Source organism: Pezoporus wallicus, unplaced genomic scaffold (genome assembly GCF_028554395.1).
Source record: "Pezoporus wallicus isolate ANWC-B61680 ecotype Strahan unplaced genomic scaffold, APGP_CSIRO_Pwel_v1 contig_4238, whole genome shotgun sequence".
NCBI lineage: Eukaryota > Metazoa > Chordata > Aves > Psittaciformes > Psittacidae > Pezoporus > Pezoporus wallicus.
In genome coordinates this window covers 1,215,925-1,239,161 of record NW_026637932.1, presented here as the reverse complement: position 1 = coordinate 1,239,161, position 23,237 = coordinate 1,215,925, and positions in this window count along the sequence as shown.

Here is a 23,237-nt window from a genome sequence, read left to right as displayed (position 1 = left end):
TAGTTTAAAGGAGGTATCTCCCTGTAGCTTTGTATATATAATATAAGCTTTATATATAATTATACACTGTAAGCTTTAATACTGTGTACAAACATTTGTGCCATAGAGGATGCAAAAATCATTTAAAGATCAAAGTTAGCAATTCTGTACTTAAAATTAAAACTTAAAAAACTCCAAAACTTTAAAGAATCTAATATCCATGCATAGCTAGAGGTTACAAAATGTTTGTAGTATAACTTGTGACCACTTAAAGAATTCATTTAAAAGTTGATTCTTGTAACATGGGAAGAGCTAGGCTGTTTTCCACCATCTGAGAATCTGGTGCATAGTCTTTATAATAACAATTTTATAGTGTTGACGTTAACTATGCCTTATACAACTGGAAGTCTATGCCAAACAATATATTCCTTGTTTGAATAGTTCATAAACTGGAGACTTTCATAAAAGATATTGCAAAAACCCCCACAGAACAGTGCCTTGTCACCAAAGGATGCTTTTTGGACCTTCTGGGTTTTTACTGCAGTACAGAAGAGAGGAAATTTGACTTTATTCTTTATGGGCTCAAAGGCCATATGAAGAAAGATGCACGGAACAGAAATAATCAGAAAATATGGAAACGGACAGTTATTATATGTTCCTCTGTGCACATTCCTGGTGAATTTGTTAATTTTATGAATTTATGAGATTTAACTGAGTTAAAGGTTGATAGGTTTATTCATGTATATTTCCAGGATAAATATTCCAGTTTTGGAACATATTTTTCTACGCTTTTGATTCTTGTCTAGGATTACATGAAAGATGTACCCAACAAATACCAGGAATAAGTTACCTATACAAAAAAAAGCAGACTTGTTAAAGTATTTTAAATTTTATCAAGCACTTTACTTGTTTGTCCTTATTTGTAATAATCAAAAGTTAAACATTTTCAAAACAGTATTTTGGTGAGGGTGTGCTTTCCGCAGGGTACAATAAAGTATAATACAATGTAATCTCTAATCTAAGGCATGCCACATGGTTCCGTAGGGGACACACTGTTCTTATGAGGTTTCTTATCAGCAGTTTATAAATTTTTGCCATGGGTCGCCTTTAATTTTCAGTAATGGTTTGTCTCCTACCCACCTTTCATTTCTTCTCCAAGTAAGTTTTTCCTTAGTCTCTGTTTTAACCTAACCCCACCCCTTCCCTAATTTTGAGTATAATAAACTACATTTTTTATAACCTACAAGAATACACTTCAGCAGTCTGTCAGGGCCCCCTTTCCCTCCGGCACCAGCAGAGCTCCTGGCATCCTGCTACTCACTGCTCAGCATCACCCTGCTATCTGCAGGCCCCTTCTCCAAGAACTGCTGCACTCCAAGTATCCATCACAGAGCCTCTTCCCGATCCACCAAACCAGACATTTTCCTGGGAAAACCGCCCATTTCCCGTGATCCCGGCTCTTTGCAGCCTGAACGTTTTGCCTCAGGAAGAGGACATGGGATCTGGCACCAGTAGCTGCTGCAGCTCCATTTTTCATATGGTTGCCAAGGAAGGGAGAAATTTGTGTGGCAGAGACAGGGTAGCATGACAGGAAAATTCAAAAGCTGAGTAAAACTCTCTAGAGTTTCCTTCTTTTGATTCCCACTTCCAGGTGCTCAACATATTCTCTTTCTCCCTCTCCCCAGGGTGAAGACTCACTGCTTGGTATATTGCTTGGAGCGATTTCTGCTCAGTTTTCTAGTCAGTTAGTTTCAACACTACTTGATTTTACAGAACCTTTCTATAAAGCCTTATCAATGCAGAGTCCATTTCCCTTGTTTATAGAAGTGACCATATTATTTTTTTTTTTACAGCTTAACCAAGCTGGAGAGTGGAACTACCACAGAGGAGGCACTGCTCAGTTTTTATGTATGTTATACACACACACACACACACACACACATATATGTATATACAGAATTTATGTATGCTCTTACTGTAGCACTTATACTCCCTAAAGGTATTATTATGTTGTTAGACAAATTAAAATTAAACAAGAGGTAAAAGTGCACTTGAACTGAAAACTGTTAAGAAATGCCTACAGGCATGACAAAAGTTAACAGCAGGAATTTATCCAGCTGTGTGTGTCTAGGAGTTCCTCTGGGCCGACTGACTGTGCTCCCATTTCTACTGCAGGAAATGCAATTAAAAAGAAAAAAATCATAGAGGAGTTGTGATTTCCACAAAATGACATGCACAGCTTTTTCTTCTGCCTTCACGATAAAAATGGAAGGAATTTTTGTCAAACTCTTTAAGCTACAGGATGGAATAGAGAGGGATGATGGGAATACATAAAAGAAGAACCCAGAACCGGTAAACCAGAGTTCTACCCAGGTCAGAAACATGGTGGCAGGTAGTTTTGCTGAGAAGCACATCTAATAACATCTGGAATGGGTGAAGTATGTGAGATCAACTTTAAGAACTTTTCTATAAAATAATCTGTCCTGATATAGTATTTCCTAAACTAAATTCTAAAGAGGCCCTTTGTTTGTACAGGGCCTCTGTACAGGACATTGAATGAAATCCCATGTAGAATACCTGAGATGTGCAGAAATGACATTACCAAAGGTCTGCAATCAAAAACGCAATCATAAAAACCAGTGGTAGTAGTATGTGTTAAATACATACTAAATGTGATTTGCAAATCCCATTTTATGCAGGTGCAAATGGAGGCACTCATTAAAAGTGAAGGTGAACAAACTGAATAGATCCTTTATCTTTGTGGGTAAAATTGTTAGGTTTACAACTTCCCTTCATTCAAATGCCAGTACAATGTATGTCACAGTGAAAGAATTTGCTGTGTAAATTATTACATGTGTTGCAATGAAAAAGAGTAAGACAGCTCAATATCCCAGTCACATAATGAAATAAGGAACTGTACTCTAATCGGTTAATTCAGTTATTTTCACGACAGTGTTACACAACATTGTTGACCATGACAATGAATCTTTGTTAACTCAGAAGTGCTCAAAAATGAAAGAGCATCTGGACCTGGAGACATGAAGACGTGGTAGGAAGGAAGATTTAAAATATAATTGTGTCTCATTTCTACAATATTGTAATCCCAGTGGTACCACTGGAAGTATTCCCAATTTGCATCAGGACAAAAGAAAGCATCTCTTTCTCTGATTCTACGTACTTGGAAACTGTATCTTAATAATGTCTATATTTGTAGTCCAGTTTGTGTATCATGAAAGGAAATATGTGAAAATGAAAACAAAAGAAATATTAATGCATGCATCAGAATAATAGAACACATAGGGATGTGGCTTTCTCCTGGTGAAAATGGAAATTAATCTTTTCTGCTTTGAGCACTTTGGCTGTAAGCTCAAGTCCTATAATCTAATTGGGGCATCATAGAATCAGGTTAAAAAAGACCTCCGAGATTATCAAGTCCAACCCCAAACCTAAAACTGCCACGTCCACCACTAAACCATGTCCCTGAATGCCACATCTACACATTTTCTAAATACCTCCAGGAATGGTGACTCAACCACTTCCCTGGGCAGCCTGTTCCAATGCTTGAAAACCCTTTTGGTGAAGAAATTTTTCCTAATATCTACACTAAACCTTCTCTGGCACAACTTGAGGCCATTTCCTCTTGTCCTACCACTTGTTATGTGGGAGAAGAGACTGATTCCTACCTCACTACAACCTCCTTTCAGGTAGTTGTAGAGAGTGCTAAGGTCTCCCCTGAATTTGCTTTTCTCCAGACTAAACAACCCCATTTTCCTCAGCCACTCCTCATAAGACTTAATCTCTAGACCCTTTAAAAGCTTTGTTGCCCTTTGGCAATTGTTGCTCCAGCAACAAAATGTCCATCTTGTAGTGACAGGCCCAAAACTAAACACAGTATTCAAGATGTGGCTTCACCAGTGCCAAATATAGGAGGATTATCACTTCCATAGTCCTGTTGGCTGCACTCTTTCTTATACAGGCCAGGATGCTGTTGGCCTTCTTGGCTGCCTGGGCACACTGCTGGCTCATGTTCAGCCAGCTGAACCAACACCCTCAGGTCCTTTTCCGTTGGGTAACTTTCCAGCCACTCCATAAGCCTATTGTGTTGTGTGGGGTTGCTGTGACCCAGGTGCAGGACCCAGCACTGAGCCTCGTTGAACCTCATCCAATTGGCCTCGGCCCATCAATCCATCCTGTCCAGATGCCTCTGTAAAGCCTTTCTCCCCTCAAGCAGATCAACGCTCCCACCCAACTTGATGTCATCTGCAAACATACTGAGGGTGCACTTGATCTCATCCAGAACATCGATAAAGGTATTAAACAGAACTGGCCCCAGTACTGAGCCTTGGGGAACACCAATTGTGACCAGCCACTAACTGGACGTAACTCCACCACCACTCTTTGGGCTTGGTCATCAAGCTAGATTTTTACCCAGCAAAGAGTACACCCATCCAAGCCATGAGCAGTGAGTCTCTCCAGGAGAATGCAATGGGAAACAGTGTCAAAGACTTTACTAAAGTCTAAGTAGACAACATCCACAGCCTTTCATTCATCGACAAAGTGGGTCACCTTGCCACAGAAGGAGAGCAGGTTAGTCAAGCAGGACCTGCCTTTCATAAACCCATGCTGACTGGGCCTGATCACCTGCTTATTCTATATGTGCTGTGTGATGGCACTCAAGCTGATCTGCTCCATAACCTTCCCCAGCACTGAGATCAGACTGAGAGGCCTGTAGCAATCCAGATCCTCTTTCTGCCCTACTTGTAGATGGATGTCACATTTGCTAACCTCCAGTCAAGTGGGACCTCCCAGTTAGCCAGGACTGTTGACAAATGACTGAAAGTGGCTTGCTGAGCACTTCTGCCACTTCATGAATACCAAATGCAAGTAGCTGAGATTCTTCTTTTTTTTTTTTTATGAAACTAAACAAATTGTATACGTGAGACTATTTTTCCTTCAGAGTAGAGCTCTGTGAAACCAATATAACCTTAAATTAAACAATAGCCTCAAAGACATTTGACTTTATAGGGCACTTCCATGCTTAAAAGTGCCGATGTAAAATGCACTATTTTTGTACAACAGATCTGCTCTTTGGACCAAATCCAGATTCCAAGTTATTGGGAGAGACTTTTACTTCTGGATCAGGCCCCTTGTGTATATTCACATTCATGTATGATTACTTTAGTGGAAAAAGTGTTTTTATTCCCACTTCTGATAGAGTGAACTGAATTCTCTTTTGGCATTACTTACTGTATCAACAATGAGATTTATGCATTCTCAGTGCATTTAAATTCTGTGCTATACTAAAACTGAACTACCCCAATGAAAAGTAGCAGAAAAACTGCTAATGTTTAATGGGCAGCATCTTTAGTAATAACAGGATGCATGAGACAGGAAGAACCCAGCTTGGCCTTTTGCAGCCTATTTGAGTTTTCCAAGTTTTGTAGTTAAAAGCTGTAAAAGGTATTTTTATTAGTGAACTGAGAAAATTAGATAAATCCTCTGAGACTTAAAGCATATGGAAACCTGTTCTGCCATTCTAACAAAGTCATTTTTCATGATGCAACTGCACTAAAACAGTTCCTTTCGTGAAACAATTCAATTGTTAAATTATTTTTGCGTATGAGTAGAACACATTTAATAAAACTGACTTGTATCCTTTTTACATGTTCACATAATAAAACACTCTGCTTACACTATATCCTTGTTGCTTTCTTTGGCAAAATTTGGTGTATACTGTGGGTTGATATTTTGTTTATTACATGCAATATTTTAAAGAACATTTGTGGAAAGGATATAAAAGATATGGTGCATGTGCATATTATAGCTGAGACTGCCAAAGGAGCATGGACAACTTGGACCCCTAGTCCTGATTGAAATTCCATGGAAGGCAGGCTTGCTGTGGCAATCCCAGACTACGTATAGAACAGAATTTCTCAGCATTTATTCAAGTATGCACCTTAAAGCAAAACTTCAGTGTGATCAAGTACTGCACACATAGTAATGAGCTTTGCAATTTCCTGAATAGCTTTTATGAGGGGGGCTCGTGCCTCTGTCTTTCTCCTCCCTTTGCTCTTTATGTCCTGCTTTCCGTTTTCCACTCCCTTCTTCTTAAAGCCTAAGTCCATCAACCTGATGGACTTAGCAGGAACTGGGGTCATCATGGTGATCAATGAGTTGGGCAGCTGAGCATTCAGCCATTGATCACTCTGAATAGATTCATATATCTTAGGCATGCCATCACAAGCAGCTGCTTCTACTTAGCTTGCCAGCTTTCTGTCACCTCGAGGATTCAATGAAGTTCAGAGGCAGTGTGAGAAGGTTATATAATTCTGTCAAGAGATCATGTCTTTGATTTTTTTCATCTCTCAGACCTACATGTCTACCCTTTGGGGGTCTATCACAGACTGAGAACTTCCAACATATTACATACCTTAACGCAGCAGCATAAAGAGTGCTATATAAAATATATAAACGTTCTTCTTTTGAACAGAATAGCAGGAGCCTTCACTCCTTTCTTTTATGAAAGAATATTACTTAATGCTGAAGAGAAACCACAGCTGTATTCATGTGTGCACACACAAGCTTTGCTTGTAATTTGAAACACATTCCCATAAAACTTTCTGATACTATCATATCGAGTGTGCCTTCTCCCTCTTATATTTAAATATCCTATGCTGAATTTGTAAGAGCAAAGAGTAACTTTAATCGCTTGAATAAAATATTCATAGTTCAACAACTTTACTAGGAAAATAAAATATACTTCACCAAGTCATTAAAAGGACACTGGGAGCTTAAATGCCACTTTTGTCATCTAAAAACTTGTCATGCAGTGTAGCTGACCTTCTTTTGCTCTATTTTTTTTCTGTTTACTTAGCAGAGGTAGTTTGTGCTCTGGCTCACATACACTGAATTACAAAGCTGCCACAATTTTGAATATTGCTACTTCCCAGCTTTATGCCCTGCCCTCCACCGGAAAATCACAATCCCATTGACAGACCAGAAGATTAGGGCAAATGCTCTTTCACTGGCAGTTTAAATTAATAGGCAATGTGAATGTATGTGGCTCAAGTACAGGCACATGCTTCTCTCTCTTGTCCCTGCAGGTTGACAGTAATTTCCAGCAGAACTGTAAGATGGACAGCTGTGAGCATGAATATCCAAAATCATGGCAGTTACATCTGGCAGAGCTTGTCTGTCAAAGACCCATGACTGAAAGGTTGGTTGGCAGTGCAGTCTCTGCAGGCAGGGGTCTGCTGGAGAGAGGCACTGGAAAGCTCAGGCCCAAAAAACCTCTCCAAACAGGCAGCAGCCAAAGAATGAAAATAGCTGCAGTGAACAGGAAAAAGAAATGTTGTAGTAAAGTCCTATTTTGAAGTTTTAAAATAATGCTAAAATGAGTCACAGGACTCAGGCTGGCTGTATCCACTGGGCTGAGTTCCTGTTACAGAATAGGATGTGAGGGAGTGAATATGAAAGTGTTCATGATTAATAATGATGACAATGATAGGAATATTCTCTGGTCTTCTAAATGATGCTTCCAAACATTCACAGAGGAAAAAAATTCTAGGCATTTTTATGGAATTAGATAAAACCCTCCGACATTCAAAAGATTATTTTTTTTTAAATTGGTCATCTTGAAGAAATTCAAATTGACAGTGTCCCTTTTAATGATACACTTCGAAGCTTTATGAAATCTCCCTGTCAAATGAGGCTGCTACTTTAACACTTATTCAAAAATGTGTATGCAGCTTGAAAATGGATTAAACAGCCAGGAAAAGAGGCCATATTCTGTTATATGAATGCAGTGCCAGGGCTTTAATGAATCTGCAGAATTTAACAATAAACATGGTACATAAATTAAATTGATTTACTATGCAACCTGCTACTTACAAAACAATGAAATAAAGACTTATGGCTTCCTATTCCACCATCTTGCCGTTTTTATACTTTATCATAATAAAAAATGAAAAGAAAGTAATATCAGTCAGTATTGCAGGATTCCAGATTAGCTTTTCACATAAACCAGGTGCAAGCTATTAAGAATAAGCTTCCCCCTTTTTTAAAAACCTCTTTCTGCCTTTTGTTTATAGCCATTCAGTCAAAAAGGAAAGAAATGTCCAAACTAATCTATACAGTTTGGTAATTTTGGTGCCTGTCTTGGCTATCTGGATGCATCGGCTCTGTTCCTGAGTACTCAGGATCTTGTAAGACCCATTTGAGGTTCACATTAGAAGACAGAAAATTTTAATAGAAAGTTATGGGACTAATTTTAAATACAGTAATTTTAATTGAAATTAAAACAAATGCAAACACATCTCTACATAATATGTTTGGTATAAACCATTTCAAAGCCAAACCCATCACTTGGACTAAAACTAAGATGACATTGTCACTTTAAATCACAACTCTGTATTTCAGCAATTGGCATCTTGTGAAGTGGCTGTGCCACTTGCACAATATTCAAGGACAATATTAAATAACTACAACCTTCCTAATGTTATTTAAAAGAAAAATCAGGTTTCCCATCTCTTTAATTTCTTTGCCTCTTCAAATACTGTTATTAGCATTCTTTTTCACACATCCTCCTTCCTCCTTTTCTTTCAATTTTAATTATTTTTTTTTCTTTCTAAATTAATCCTTTGTTTGAACTGTTACTTTCGAGAGACAAGAAAAGTTGTACAATGAACAACTGAATGTTTGCCAGTTTGCTTTAGGTCTTTTTATGCTCCTTTTCTGAGGACAGATCCTACAAGGTGCTGAGCATCAGGCAACTCACTAAAAGATGAGGGTGCTGAGAATATCTAGAAAAAGCTTAGCATATTGCAGGATCATGTCTTGCATAGCAAGTTCTCCAAGTGATGACTATTTATGTTTCACTGAATAGACTTAGCATAAATTTTAACATCCCTGATATGATTGGGTTTTCTTATGGGCAACAAGGAGGTATTTTTCATGATTGTATCACTCAGCACTTTGAGAATGAAGCATATAAGCAATGCCACCCAAAAAGTCTGGCAAAGAACCATATGTCACAGTTACAAATGCACACAAAAACTGGAATACATTAGAGGCAATTACAAGGTATGTAAGATCTTCAGTGCTGAGAAAGCATCCAGATCACTGTAAGTCCTCTCTTAATCAAATAATAATTCTAAACACACTTATACACAATCACCAAGAAATCACATCATCTAAGCATGAATGACCCTTAAAGTACTGTTCACCTGTCTTGTGGGGTTTCTATGTTACAGGTGCAGCATTAAAGAATATTGTAAATATTCATGCTAACTAATCTTTTTAATTCAATCCAGTAACGTTAACCTAAATTTCCTACTTGCAATTTTTCAGTCTGTTACATACATACATATTTGCTATTTCTCCACTTCTCACAGATAAACATTCACGGTTCCTGTCACACATGCAGTAAATAGCCACAGAACCTGTAGCTGGGCCTGAATAGTTCCTGTATCATTTAAATCTGAGCTATGCAGGACACTGTGCCGGGGAGGCCCACTGCCACCCTTGCTGCTGGCTGCCTTACACAGCCAAGACTGCAGCAGCTCTGTGGAGACTGCTCTCTCACATACACAGTGTTGTTGTGACATGATAAGTCCCTGCAGGATAGAAACTCATAAGTTCAGAGTTATCTTGAGTTAACTTGAGTAAAGGCGCATTGAACTCTGTGGTTAAAAGCCGCATAAATTTTCTCAGGCTTTTCCTTGATAGAGGAAATTTATGCTTATGGCTATGTTTGCAGTTCCATCTATCCCAATGACAATATACCCACAGATATATTGTTACTTTTTCTCTTCAGATGTAGACAGTCAGATTATACCTAATATACCTATACATGTCAATATAATGCAGTGAGTTTACAAATAGTACTCTAGCTATACAATAACTTCTTATAATGCAGAATATGTAGAAACCCCAAGCATTAAAACCTCACCCTCTTGTTGAAACCTGAAACCCAAATCAAACTCCTGATGACAAAAGTATCTATACAGACAAAGTCATAATGCAGAAATAGAGTGCATGTGAGAAGCTGAAAAATTTGTATATGAAATGTGGTTTGAGATGTGGCTTGCCTAATACATAAAAGGCTCTGCCAATTATTTGCTAACTCCATGGGGAAATCTCAAGCAAGCAAAGAACCTTTACAAATATAACTTAAGCAGTTTCCATTTGCTGTATATGCCAGGTACACAGCAAGGCCTGCAAACTAGACAGTGCTATAAGCCTCACCTTGAATACTGTAATCAGCTGGGGTATTTCCAGGGAGCTTTTGGTAAACATTGTGCTGATGATAGACTCCCAGTAGTTTGCCATGCAATAATTTGTTTAGGAAATGCTAGCAGTATGTTTCCATTCAAGAATAAGTATAACCCTTATATAATTACAGAATGACTTTCCTTCAGTTATATCCCTTCATGATTCTATACCAAATAACATTCATTAACCCTATGTATAATAAAAAACTCCTATTAAAATGTAGCGATGTTGACTTTCAAGGCAGAGAAATAGCAAGCATTTATTCTGAGTCTACACAGCTAAAGAGTTAAGAAATACTAGACCAGGAAGAAAAAAAAACCAAACAAACAAAACCAAAATGTAACAGGAAAAAAGACTGTGAAAAGTTATTGCTCCCAAAAAAAATTCTTGCTCCTTTTGAACTAGTTTACTCAGCTTATATAAGAAAATAGTAACAAAACCTCTTCAAAATTTATTCTGTTTCAGCAATTAAGAACAGCTTTTCCTAATCATACACATTTTTTTTGTCCTAATCATACACATTTTGTTTTTGTTTCCTTGTTTTCTATCTGGCTTTCCAAACATAAACATATATGCATATAATTTCTTTGAGTTTCATATCTTCTTTCATCACATCTCTTACTTCCAATTTTGGTTTTGGACATAATTTCTGCCAGTGGTGCTTTGCGTACTTCAAGGTACTCAGCCTAGACCTGAGTATTATGTTTCCCATTTGTCATTTACACACACACAAAAAAGAAGAAAATTATATTTCTAAATAGAAAACTTCTTGAGGTCTTACTGTGTCTATAAGCTTCTCTTTCCATACTTAGATGGTCTGCCATAATCAGTCTCTCAGACTTTCCTATGATTAACCTCTTTACTGTCCTGTACTCTGCCTTCTTTCTTTCTGCTTCATGTTCATCAACTGCCTCAATAGATTAAAAAAAAAAAAAAAAGTGAGCTGCTTTGATTAAAAAGAGGTACAAACCAGGTTAAAGAATGTTCTATTTTGGTTTAGCTTCTTAACTTGTTTTTAATCAGTTTAAGCAAAATTGAAAACAGACACTTGGAGATCAATGCAAGAACATCAAAAAAAGGGATTTGAAAACATTTTTGTACAATATAAACTCACATTTTTAATGGAAATATTTAATTTATGAGTATATCCTTAATAATAAATAATATGTATCTTTCATAGTGTATTCCATATGTAGATCACAACACGCAATTAACTGAAGAAATCAGTTAACTGAAATTTCATAGAACTGGCACCACTGAAAGGTAAAATGGTACCCAGCCATAAAGTCAGGTACAAAACCTGAAACTGTACCACCCTGCTGCTCTATCCACTTGCCAACACTGCCTCTTTCCTGGTTTTGTTTTCTTCAGGGAAATTGCTGAGGATACTGCATAAGATAGGAGATAAGAGAAGATTTAAGACCATATTCTGAAGTGACTGTCAAAGTAACATATTTAAGGTCTCTCAAGTATATTGTCAAACTGGTTGAATATAGAAGCTCAACATGAAACTCAACCGGATGAATATGGGAGCTGAATGCACCAAATCACTTAATTATATCTGATTTCTACAACTTAATGCTTACCTAAACTTTTTTTTTTTGGCTATTCCATAGAACGAAACAATCTAGAAACTTTGCAGATAAAGCTAAATTAAGATGCTTGGCTGGGCTCTTAGAACAGAAGGTTACTAAAAATACTGTTACAAAACATATCTGCTTAAAGTCATGAAATCACTGGCAAGTCTGCGATCATACTGTGTGAACATCAGATTAGGGCAAATTCACTGATAATTTCAACACTTTAATGATTTTCTGAATTTAGGTGGAATTTTTAATAGATTTGCTGTATTTTTCTAGTTGTTTCTTATGACGTTGTGTATTTCAGTTGTTATCCATAATATCAACACTGTGGTTTTATGATTCACCCTGCTCCCCATACATCCCCTTTGCTTACCCAAAACTGACATAACACATGTTCTATTAGCAGGAGAAGCTTCTGGTGAATTTTTTTATCCTTGCTGTCTTTTAATAGTCATTTGGCATCAGCATGTATGTACAAACATCACAAAAATTTTCTTTTATTTTGTGAATTTCAGGCATTATTTGGTCACCTCTTCTGGAAATACACCAGATTAGTTTGTTCTATAAATGGTTCACAGTGGAGTTCTCTTTTGAATAACTTCCTAATAAGTAAATGAAAGTACTGGTTTCTGCTGATTGAAAGTGCCTCCATCAGTATACAAAGGCAGACTAAGAAGCCTTTTCATATTTTGTCTGATCTCAGGTCATTGAATTGATTCTTTATGTAATACTGAATAGACTTCAAGATTCTGTAATTAACATTCAGGGTACTGCTAGTACATGATCTTAGCACTCTCTATATTACAGAAGTGATTACTTCTTTCTTTCTTGTGCACTGCTTTTGCTAACTATTCCAAAGGTTTACCAAAACCTGCATGGTTTTGCTCTCTGTGCTCTGAAATTGCTCTTTCAATGGAATTATTTCCCTTTAGGCATCAGACCATGAAAACACTTTCTTTTAAATAGTGAACTAAAATGCTGTATTGCAAATTGGCTCACAATTAGCTTAGATGTTATTTTAATTTATTGTCTTACTGCTTTTCTAAGGAACTCCAAGATTCTTAAGAATATGCTAGGTTTACATGGGATGTCTTTTTTTAATAATTGTAGTTATTGTTACGTGTCATTAAAATATCTGAAGTGCTTCAAAATAATGTTCATAAGAATTTGAGAGTAAATGACACTAAAGATGAGAGCACCTCAAAGTGTATAATTTAACAATACACAAAATAAGGAAAGCACAACACAAAATTCCCATATCAGCTCAAGTTCTAAAAGCCTGAATTGGAGCCAAGGTATCTGGTGTCTTATCTAAACCTCCAAGAGATGTATTTTCAAACATTAAAATGTTAAAGATGGAGGATCTACCTACAGAAATTGTTCTTTAGGGGCTCAAACCAGAGTTTTAGGGCATTGAATTAGTATTTTTGATAAGGATCTCACATTAAATTGACCTTTACTGCTGAAAAGATGCAATACCTGTAAGGAGCTGCTAACCCTGCTTTGACCTGCTCTATGTCCCAAGGCTATGGAGATGCAATATACTGTTTTCTTTCTTGTCTGCAGCAGTTTTCCCAGCCAATGTAATTCAGATGCATATTGGCAGCACTGAGTGAGGCCACGTGATTAAGTGGGGAGAAGGAAGGAGGAAGAGAAACGTACTTTAATCCTGACTGAGCCACTAGGGGAATGTGTGACTTTGAGGAACTGCTTAGCTTCCTTAAAGCATCATCCCATTTACTGGGCTAGGTAAGAAGCCCTGCTTTGAAAAACATGGCTATACCATCCAAGTTGAGCATTAGGTGTAAATAAATGAAAACAACTCTCTTTTTTTTTTTTTTTCGTAAAATGTTTCTAAAGAACATTACTAATGAGGCAGCCAGGTGTCAGAAAATGCAGCTAATTGTACTCCACAGATATAAAAGCAGTGACAGATCCCTTCTTTTCTGAGCATAGGTCTATCATACAGCTAAAGCTTTCAGACTCCTGCAGGAGTCTGATGATTGTTTACCATAGCCAGACAGGAAAGGTTGCCTATCCACCAGTGATTGAGCCCCAGCAGCACTGGCCTTTCAAACAGAAAGAGGCTGAGAAGATATTTTTAAACTAAGCAGCCTTCTGTTCCTTGAGGGAAGAGCATCCTTAAGCTGAAACATGGGTAGGATGCTGCTAAACACCCTGCCTCATAAGACCCTCTTCTCAGGGGTGAAGTGGTGGAAAGTAAACAAAAAGGTACATAAATCTAACACACTTCTATAAAATACAATAAAACATATTTTGATACTGATAAAAGTATGGTCAAAGGTTCAGATAAACTTACTGCATCAGTTTTATACTACGTGTGTGCTAAAGAATACATTTAAATAATGGTGTCTTTCAGAAAATACTTTGAAAGCAGAGAACTATGTGGTTCTGTTCATTTTTGATCTTCACAAAGCATAGTTATTTTTGGAAAGACAGTTGTTAAAAATATTAGTTATGGATGGAACAGCACAGTTTACAGTAATTGCTACTGGAGTCTGCCTGGTGATTGGCTGTCAGTATTTTCACATGAGACTCCCCACAAAAAAATGTGCTCTTTAGCCTGTACTAAAAAAAAAAAAAAAAATAAGGGAATTCGGGTGAGGAACTTGAAACAAACATTGCTTCCTTTACAGTGAAAACCGCTGCAGTTACAGAGCTAACACGCTGGCTGTGTGTCTCTGTATTCTCTGAAAATAAAGTTCGCTTTGGACTGAAGTCCTCCAGTGAAATAAAAATGCTCTCTTACTAGCTGTACAAAGTGGGGAAGTGACATCACTCTGAAAATAAATATAGAAATGGGTTTTCTGGAAATATTTATACTTTGTTCATGGATAAAGTGCTGAGTGTACAGCCAAGGAGAGCTCAGCTTGCACCACTTGAAAAGGGGAAAGTTTTTAAACTTGCAAAGATTCTCACTCCAGGGACTTTTTTTCTTTTAAAATAACTGACTCTTGACACAACCTTGTCTATTTTAAAGACCAAACGTTTTCCTTACTCTCAAATGCTTTGTGAGCCTTAGGGATATATTGTCCCTGGCAAAACAGAGATAGCAGTATCCTGGGAATGGGTGATTTCCATCAGGGACAAGGAAATCGCTCCAAACCACATTTCATTCCGGTTACAGCATTTTAATGAGATTTGCAAGCCTTTCTGAGACGGTCACAAGAATATTCAGCACCAAACCCTCAAACAGTGTCCTGAAAATTTTCTAATGTCTCAGCAGATGACGGATCCTAATACTAAAGTTTTGCTGTGATATTTCTTACATTATAATTAATGGTGACTAATTAAGGTGTGACTAAGTATTGACCTCCCAGTTAATTCTGAAAGAAGCTGGATGACTGGAAGTACCTACCAGGATTTGAAAGGAGCTTCTCCTCAATTGCTTCCTGGAAAACAGCTTTCAAAAACCCATTTCAATAACTTCCAAACCCCTTCATGATATGGATTTCAACTTAATCAAGAGAGCTACTCTTATTGTAATGAACAGATAACATCCTATGAGAATATGTGCAAGTATTTATATGGGAAATAATGAAACCATAGGTAGCGATATAACTCTTAATGTGCAATAAGAGTGTATATATGTGAATGCAAATGAAAGCACCATCATCTATCTCTCTATGATCATGCCTAAGTCACAATAGTTAGCAGACAGTGTTGCATGGATCCAGATATTGCATTGCCTCCACTTAAGATTGAAAAAATAGCTTGCAGAGAACAGGTTCTGTGACACAACAAGGATAAAATAATAAAGGGTCTAAAATGACTGTTACAATAAATAAAAGGTTAAGAAGTAAATCTTTAGGGGAATGTGATTCAGATTGTGCTATGTTTTCAGTTTACACATTTTAAATTAATGCAGCATAAATTATGTTGCATAAAATAATGATAATACAGGAAATTACTCATCCATCAAACAGTGTCAGGTACATTCAGAAGCACATGCATTAAGTCCTGCACTGTAAGTTCAAATTGTTTTGTATGTGAATAATGCTGGTTGGAAAATGAAAAAAGAAGAGATAAGGAAATTTTGGGATCTTTCCGTGCTGACTTTTCTTTGACCCAAGAAAGAACAATGAGTGTTTGCTTTCCCTTGGAAGGGGTGCCGACAAGGCTACACAAACAAAGAAGCAAAAGCTCAGCTGGTGCAAATTAGGACAGTTGCATTGCCTTAATGGAACTGAATCTGTTCCACTAGCTAAAGATGTGGTCAAAAATATTAAAGGTTTCACTGTTATATTTTTTTCAGTACAAGAATCAATCATGAATCCTTCCACAAATCTTCAAACAGAGCTTTTTCCAAGCAATGATTTTGTAAATCTGAGTCTGATTTTCTGCAGAGTGTTTTTGAATGCCCCACAATACTTGATTTCTCTCAAAACAGTACTTTTCTGCAATTGGCTTCTGCATGATCCTGTTGATTCTGTACTACTGCAGCAATACAAAAGAAAACAACAGTTCCTCCTCAGTTCACTACCACTTGTCAGTAAGGTTCAAGGGGGCCTGCCCATGCATGGCCATATGCTTCCTTCATTCTTCCCCCCAAAAACTGACTGCAATGTCATAATATAAGCAGACAAATGCCAAGACTGCATTTACGTCAACAAAAAAGGCTGTACTCTATTTAAGAATTCCTTTCAGAGGGAGAAACAAATACTGTCCACATAAAAGCATATTAAAAAATTAAGGTAGGTCATCGAAAGAACAACATCTGCCAAATCATCCAAAGATGTATCTTCTACATAGGTCTGAAGTGAAGTGATACCATACTTGCCTGGAAACTGAACTTTTTTTTAAAACAGGTAAAGAAAGCTTATAGTAGCTTATTCTCATCGGTGCTATTAGTGTCAAGTAACCTCTGCCCTTGTAAATCCATTGATGCCAGAGGTTTCTGCAGATCTTTCTAAATGAGTGTACAGTTCAGCATAGTGGCTAAATGGGCAGACTCAAAGGATGCTGGTGTACAGTTCTTGGATACTGCTATTGTTTTCTCTATTAGAAAGTCCAGGAGTTTTCTAATGCTATTATTTGGAAAATGCATTTTGGAAGAAAGCCAAAGGACTGCTCCCCTACTGGCTCTTGGGAAGACCGGTACTACAGTAGAAATCAATAGAACTCAATGAAAACAAAGGAAACCAAATGAAGATTTCTGTTAGTGACTGTACGACCTCTAAGAGTACACATTTTCTGCTATAGGAGCTTGGTTTTACTGTTCCATGACGCTTAAATTGAACACCACTGTTAGAGGGATTATAACAAAGAAAAGCTTATGAAAAGAAATGTAAAAGAGAATACAAAAAAACTGATATGAAAACTGCAACAATAAGAAGGAAACGAATAAGCAGAACTCAGAGAGTAAACTGACCAGGAAAGTGGGTAGAGTCTCATGACCAGATGTGAACACCAGGGTGGATCCTTCAGAACAAAAAGGGAGACTGACCTGTTATAAAACCTTACTTTCAAGAGAATAAAAGAGCATAGGTTCCTTAATGTTTATTTGAAAAGCATTTTTCCTGAGGCAGGAGCAGCTGGATGCTTTTTGTTAATAAAGCAAAAATAGAATTCCCTAGCAGTATGTATACTTTTACCTGTATCCCTTTTGCAAGGGTCATATGAAATCACTGTGAAATTATTACTTGCTCTTCTGATTTTGATGTTTTGCTGAAGTTCAGAAAATGGCTGCCAGCCTAAACTGTGAACAGCTTTAAATCACTTCTATCCAGGTGATGATAAATGACCTCTAGATTTTATCTGTAAAGTGGAAAAAATAAACAAGAATACATTACTCAACCCCTAAGATTTTTTAGAAGCTGAAATTCATCTAAAGGAACACTTCAGTCCTGTCTACCACCCACTGAAGTGATTAGGAATTTCAGCTAAATAAAGAATGAAGGTGAGACTGAAATGCCCATGTAATCAACCTTCACAAAAAATCTAATACAAAGTTAAAACTCTTTTGAGATAAGTGCAAACATGAGAGCACTGAAGTAACATCGAAAGAAATGAAGGAGGCTTTTTAAAATTCCCAACTTGTGCTTTCCACAAAGTGTAATTCAAAACTGATTAAAAGTATTAAATTGTTTTTATGGAAAGGGTTAATACTAAAATTCAAATAGTGGTATGGTGTCCCATGGATAACTCAATAATGAAAATTCAAATGCTCATTTCTTTAAGCCATTTGTGTCCCTTTTCTAGATAATTGTTTTTTTGCCTAATTTTTGAGGCTATTTAATAACACCTCCTGCTAGACATCTCATGTAAACTCAGCAAGAGGAGGCATCCTGAGTAATAGAAAAGACTTCTGCTCATTTTAAAGCTCAAATTCATACTTTTCTTAACAAAGGAGATCCCCACTGTTAGAGTTTGGAAACTGCCGGGACAACTGCATTGGGGAAGATTGGATTAGGGGGGCAGCTGACTGTGCAGTAAAGTCTCCACTCTCCAGCAGGATTTTTATGTAAATTCCACTACAATTCATGCTTTTTGGAGATAATGAAATGGATACAAAACACTCCAAGTTTTCCAAGTCAGCCAAATAATGAACAGGGGCATTCAGAAAGCTGGTTTGATACATTTTTACTTTTGGACCCTTTTATGAATAGGACTGACATTTGTGCAATGTATCACATAGAATTTGCTTTTAATACCACTGTCTAAAACCCATGGCTTTTCAGGCTATTAGTGATGTGTGAACATCAGCTATCAAGAGCTGTTCTCAGTTTAAGCTCTAATAAGCTGTATAATTTTCCATGTGTTTGCCTGAAGGCAACTTTTACCAAAGAATCAGCCAAATATTTTTAGAAAAAAGAATATTTTCAAGTCAACAGCTTTGAACAACTGTCTGTGAATATGTCACAGCACTTGTTATCAATAAGCTTCAAATAAGAAGAGCCTGGGGTCAAGAGGGGACATTACCATGATCTTCTACGCTGTTCTCCTGCATAACGTATAGAATTTCATTGAATCATGGAATGGTTAGAGTTGGTGTTTGCTCGGATCATAGTGTGTTTGAACTGGAACCTGGATGTCTTGATATTTCTTCAAATTTGTATGTTTACTGATTACAAAATTAAAATGTGTATATTTTTGTAAAAGTGAACATAACATGCACAAGGACACACAAAGCATCTTTACACCAGAAATACACTCACAATATTGAGTTCCGCTTCCAATACAGCTGATATGAGATCCTCTGGTGCAAAAGATGCAGTGAGAATGCTTCCACTACATGAAAAATACCCATTCCATCAGGTTTATCAATTAAATTAAATAATAGAAAGACAAAAGACATCACAAGAGAGCCAATGTGCAACATAATACATACATACTACTTAAGAGTTATGCAAAGCCTTTCAATACTTCTGGGTTTTTCTGCGAGTTAATTTTAGTATTAACCTGTTATTAGTGATAGGTTCACAGTGCTCAACAGAAATATCTATTCAGTAGCAACATTCAAGGCAAAACTGTACTGCTGGCTTTGGTAGTACTCCGTGGTTTTATTCATTACTTCCCTATTGATATAAATTCATCTCTAAGGGTAAAGGGGAAAATGCCTACTTTTAGGAGCTGAAAGAAGGAAATTATTGCAATTATCTAAACTACACATGTAAAAAGGTTAGCAAATTCAGAAATTATAAAATACCAGGGCCATTTATGCCTAAATTAGTAAGCTTCCTATGACCTTTTGGTGTAAGTAAGTTTTCTTTCAAACAAGCATCTATTTATTTAAATAAAAAGGAATATTCACATTAAAGTTTCTCAACACATATAATCAAAGTAGAAACCAGTATTCCAAAGATCTTTCAAAAAACAAATCAACCCAGATCTGAACCACAATAGAGTTTGTGTAATGTGAACATCTAGCTATTGAGGTTCATTATGATGATCAATGAGGTTAAAAGGTGAATTTATGAATTAAAGTTTAGAAGTTCTGTTGTTTAATGAAAAACGTTGAGAAGCTGCAGAGAGTAAAATCTGAGAAACAGCTATTCTTGTTGTTTAAACCAAAAGATCACACTGGACATATTGTATCATTTAAGAGTAAACGTAATAGGCTTTTCTGAAACAAACAAAAGAACTAACAAGTTATAAACAAATGTGATTTGTGGGGGTTTTGTGGTTCCAAGTTGTTCACTTGATTATAATCACATACCTTGCTTTTTCTAGGGAAACATTTTGCCCAGTACAGTAACTTCAGGAATAAAAAAGAATGTGAGAAGCAATACAGAGAGAAAACGTGTTAAGATCCAGCTCTTTCTGCATTACACTAAGCAGCAAGTAATCTGGAAAGTGCAATTAAGCTAACTAACCACTCAGTGGACTAGATTTGACTACCTATACCCATGCACACTAATATACTAACCATCAGTTAGTCCTCCTGAGCTACGCACTGAACATCATTACACAGTGGGCAGTTAGTAATGTGAATAGTCCCACTGATTTCAATATAATTATTGAGAAGAAAGAAGCATCTCAGGATGGGTAAAGTTGGTATCAAAATCAATCTCAACAGGAATAAGGGTGGCAGAATCAAATCTTCTAGGCACAGCCAGTTCACTTAATGCTATAGTCAAACACAGTGAAGAGCATTCATGTCTGCTAGACTGAAAACTGGGATGGAAAAAAGCTTCTAATTAAGAATGATAGAAGAGGGATCAAAAATCTTACTTCTACCTGCTAGAAGAAAGAAGAATATACCCAAGATAGAGCAGAATCAAAAGAACAATAAAAAATCCACTCTTTTTTTCCTGTGTTTATGAAATGAACAGAGTTGAGTTGCTCTTTGTCACAGAGATACAACACTGTCTTCAGGTGGTCGTTGTTTCCATGCCACCTTTGAAACACACAAAACTGTCAACGTGCTCCTCAAATATTCTGTTGTTTTCTTTCAATGAGTGATTTATACCATTTTACAGCAAGGAATGTGCCACATCCATTAAACATTAACTCTGAGGTATAGTTTTCTAAATCATAGCTATCTGCTTTGTAGTCTTGTGCTTGACTTGTGTTTCAGAAAAAGAAAAAATGTATTTTTCTGTACTGTCAATTACTTATTCAGCTCTGGGCTCTACTGAAATCTCCTGAACAATGGGGAAATATCTTTTCGTTTGTTTTTTAAAATACCTGCATTTGCTTGAAATACACAATGAGGGACAGTATAAATACGATAGAATCATTTGGTAAGACTTGAACTGAGACCACATCACAAAATATCCTCTTAGGCCAGCTCATGAGGGCTGCTGGAAGAATTCCCTCCAAAGAAAAAACCCTACAAAGGCCTTACATGGAAAGATGTGAGAAATTCTGAGAAACTAGGATTTTTCTTTAAACTTGAGAAGAATAGACCTAGTGGTTTTGACAGAGAGTGAGATGTTTCCACTGGACAGTTGGTCTCCAGCTGGCCCATCACATTCATTGTTACTGCTGCCTCTGACGCCTTCTGTGAATACAATTTACTAAATCACTTCAGCACATATTTAAAATTATGCACAAGAATAATCCCAGTAAGTGAATGGAACTATTTATGTGTTTAAAATTAGAAACAAATATAAGGCAGGATGAAGCACATAATCCTCTCAACATGATATTTTCAAGTTGTACTTGAAGCTTGGTGAGCGAAAACACATACAGCCACAAAACTATTCGGAACACCTTACCAATCTTGTCTCTGTGACACTCATTTCAAGCTATTAGACCCTAGGTCCGTGGGAGAGATGACTTTGCAGCATGCTGGAGGCGTAAACCTCCTTGAGCACTTTTTGCTGTCTATGCAGCAGAATCTGCTCAGAGAAATGTATGTCTTAGGGAAAGGATTTGGAAATAATGCTATCTACAGCATTCTTAAATTTATGGAATTAAGTAATCAAAAATTTTTTATAGAACATCAGTAGTTTTCTTCATTGTAATCTAAGTAAAACCTGCCAGCTGCCATCTAGTTATGTTGGACTCCCCTCTAAACCATCCAGCACCTTAAGCATGGTAAAAACCCCTTGTGCCCAAACAGAGCACTCTGGAATTCATTTAGGGACCCTGGGAAGCCCCAAACCATAACTGTGTCTAGCATATACAGTTTATAGTCAATTTTTTAATCTATGGTAGTTATTACGTTTCAAATATAAAGAAGAAGTCTGCACTAAATAATGTGAAATAGAAGACAAAGCAACCCCATCTTAACATACGCAGTAGACAGTAAAAGCATCCCTGTACATGCACATGAGGAAATTAACAGCATTCCCCACGTTCATTCAAAGCAGTGAACATGCTGTGCTGGATGCACATATGCATTAGAGAAACAAAATTGCTTTAAATAATCAAAATACACAAAGGAACATTTTTCTGTGTGGCTGGAAATAACCCTGACAAATGTTAATGTTTTGCAAATGAAAAACATTCTTTAAGAAACAACAGAAACAAACAGCAAATATTCAAATGCATACAAAGTAAGCTCCTATATTAACCTCTGCTGTACAATGTGGATGTCTACAAAAATCACTGTGTGATGAGCAAGTACATTCAAACTTTTTTTCCTGGATTATGAATGTATTTGACAAGACCCAGAGAAGGTCAACAGCATGATTAAAGATATGAAGAAGCTTCCATATGGTGAGATACTAAAGAGTGGACAACCTAAGTTTAGAAAGGAGAAAGGTAGCAGCAGATGTTACTGATGTATCAATTAATGAATGACAAGAAAAGACCTCTGAATTCTTCCCTGTGTATATCAACAGACAAAAGAATTTTATCCAAATTAAGAAATAGTGTTTTTAGTGTTCCTGCTATTTTGTTATTCAGCATATAATTAATCAGTGAAACTCATTGCCACAGTAAAATACTGTGATAAATTGTCCGAAAAGAGGATTAGTAACACATGGCTAAGGCCAACCTACTGATTAAAAACTGGACAGGACTATATACAACTTATGTTTCTTGGGCTACCAGTTTTGATGCCACAGAACATAATTCTAGCAGCTGTAAAGCCAGAAAAAAGCCTTGCACTGTCTGGGGTAGGGGAGAAAAAGATACATACAGTCTTTTGTCATTGTCTCAGAAAGGTACAAAGCATCACATGAGGGCTAATTTTGCTATGACAATTTCTACATTTTATTTGCCTGCAAGCCATTTTTTCTAATTGAGAATAGTGACAATATATAATAAGTAAATAAAAAATGAAATTGAAAAGCAAGATTGAGTTGTAGCTGGTGTCTACAATAAATGAAGCTCAAATCCTGCTGTTATGTTTCTGACAACTTTAATAATCATAGATCATCCTGTTTTAGTTGCACACAGAGAGTGGGCTACAAGGTATGTCACCCTCAAGAATGACTAAGATGTTATGTTTATCACTTAAGAGGCAGAACTATCTGAATTCTGCTTGAT